Source organism: Cynoglossus semilaevis, chromosome W (assembly GCF_000523025.1).
Source record: "Cynoglossus semilaevis isolate Cse_v1.0 chromosome W, Cse_v1.0, whole genome shotgun sequence".
In the NCBI taxonomy this organism is placed as follows: domain Eukaryota; kingdom Metazoa; phylum Chordata; class Actinopteri; order Pleuronectiformes; family Cynoglossidae; genus Cynoglossus; species Cynoglossus semilaevis.
In genome coordinates, this window is record NC_024327.1 from 9616048 (window position 1) to 9618922 (window position 2875).

Genomic DNA, 2875 nt, shown 5'->3' on the forward strand with positions numbered 1-2875 from the left:
ATATTATTGGAAAATAGATAAAAAATGAAAAATGTAAAATAAACTCACATGATCTGTATTATATATTATGATCATTTATGTTACTATTTCTAAAAATAATAATAAAAAATACTTTGCTGAAAAATCCTAGATTGAGTGTGATTTTTTTCTGTTTTACAGTATGTGTTGCATTGGGTAACATTTTTACATTCCCTCTGGTTTTAGATGTACATGTAAATGTAAAGAACATAAATAAAGTCCTACCCTAAACCCTGAGAGAACAGATATATTAACAGGGATTTTCTCTTTAGCCTCAAATAATGTGCTACCACTCTAAATACAGTGCAAAGTATGTATTTATAGCGGTTTCATGTCTATAGTAATGTGCTAGCACTTTGAATAGACTTAGAAGCACGTATTTATAGCGATTTCAAACCTATAGTTATGTGCTACCACTTTGAATAGAGTCAGAAGCACATATTTATAGCGATTTAATGCCTATAGTAATGTGCTACCACTCTGAATAGTCAGAAGCACGTGTTTATAGCAATTTCATACCTATAGTTATGTGCTACCACTCTGAATACACTGAGAAGCACGTATTTATAGCGATTTCATACCTTTAGTAATGTGCTACCACTTTGAATAGACTGAGAAGCACGTAATTATAGCGATTTCATGCCTACAGTAATATGTGCTACCACTCTAAACAGAGTCAGAAACACGTATTTATTAAGATTTGATGTGTATAATAATGTTGTACCACCCTGAACACAAATGTCAGATATGTCTCTAAATTTACGCTACGGGAAGGAAAAAACTATAGGTAGGAGAAAACTTCAAAACACAGGCTGACCAGTCACGCACAAACACAATACAATTTCTTGGCTGGCGTTACAAGACTTTCTGTTCCTTTGTCTGTTAAATTAATGTTCAAGTCCTAACAGGTCCTTCAGGTTTTTTTTGTTTGTTTGTTTGTTTTTTCACCTCTAAACGGAATGTTTCATCTTTTCTGGGAATCGTTGTTGTAAATGTCAATTGGCATTGTTCTCTTAACATGCAGATAATGTAAGAGCCCTGAACCAAATGTGTCATTTAAAAACTCAGGAAATTTCCTACTGTAAGCTTCTGTTTACAGCACATTCAGGACTACAGCTATATACATAGCATGTATATATATGTATATATATATATATGTATGTATATATATGTATATCCTCTCCTTGAATCGCAACCTTAACGTGGTGGAGGGGTTTGAGTATCCGAATGAACCTAGGAGCTATGTTGTCGGGGGCTTAACGCCCCTGGTAGGGTCTCCCAAGGCAAACAGGTCCTAGGCGACGGATCAGACAAATAGCGGTTCAACCCCCCCCTTTGTGATGAAGAAAATAATTAAATCAAAGAGGTTCACGTCGCCCGGATTGGCGTCACCGGGGCCCCACTCTGGAGCCAGGCCCGGGGTTGGGGCTCGCAGGCGAGCGCCTGGTGGCCGGGTCCTTGCTCACGGGACTCGGCCGGGCTCAGCCCGAACAAGCGACGTGAGTCCGCTTTCCAGTGGGCCCACCACCCGCAGGAAGGCCCACAAGGGGCCGGTGCCTTGTGATTTGGGTGCCGGTTGTGGGCGGAGACCACGACGGCCCAATCCCTGGACAACCACTCTAGCTATGGGGACATGGAATGTCACCTCGCTGGGGGGAAAGGAGCCTGAGCTCGTGCAGGAGGTTGAGAGATACCGACTAGATATAGTCGGGCTCACCTCCACACACAGCTTGGACTCTGGGACCCAACTCCTTGAGAGAGGCTGGACCCTTTTCTACTCTGGAGTTGCCCGCGGTGAGAGACGGCGTGCTGGCGTAGGCTTACTTATAGCCCCCCAGCTTGCCAGTCGTGTGTTGGAGTTCTCCCCACTGAGGGAGAGGGTCGCTTCCCTGCGCCTTCGGGTCAGGGACAGGTGCCTCACTGTAGTTTCGGCCTACGGGCCGAACAGCAGTGCAGAATACCCGGCCTTCTTGCTGACACTGAGAGGAGTACTGGACAGTGCTCCTCCCGGGGATTCCATCGTCCTGTTGGGGGACTTCAACGCCCACGTGGGCAACGACAGTGACACCTGGAGGGGCGTGATTGGGAAGAACGGCCTCCCCGATCTAAATCCGAGTGGTGTTTTGTTATTGGACTTCTGTGCTAGTCACAGTTTGTCCATAACAAACACCATGTTCAAGCATAAAGGTGTCCACCAGTGCACTTGGCACCAGGACACCCTAGGCCGGAGGTCAATGATCGACTTTGTAGTCGTGTCATCTGACATCCGGCCGTATGTATTGGACACTCGGGTGAAGAGAGGGGCTGAGCTCTCAACTGATCACCACCTGGTGGTGAGTTGGCTCCGCTTACGAGGGGCAAAGCTGGATAGACCTGGCAGACCCAAACGTATCGTGAGGGTCTGTTGGGAACGTCTGGCAGAATCCCCGGTGAGGGGGGCCTTCAACTCCCACCTCCGGGAGAGTTTTGAACAGGTCCCGAGGGAGGCTGGAGACATTGAGTCTGAGTGGACTATGTTCTCCACTTCCATTGTTGATGCGGCTGTCCGAAGCTGCGGACGTAAGGTCTCCGGTGCCTGTCGTGGCGGCAATCCCCGAACCCGGTGGTGGACACCGGAAGTAAGGGAAGTAGTCAACCTCAAGAAGGAGTCCTATCGAGCCTGGTTGGTTCGTAGGACTCCTGAAGCAGCCGAAAAGTACAGGCAGGCCAAGCGGACTGCAGCTCGGGCAGTCGCGGAAGCAAAAACTCGAGTCGGGGAAAAGTTCGGGGAGGCCATGGAGGAGGACTATCGGTCGGCCTCGAAGAAATTCTGGCAAACCATCCGGCGCCTCAGGAAAGGGAAGCAGTTTCCCACCAC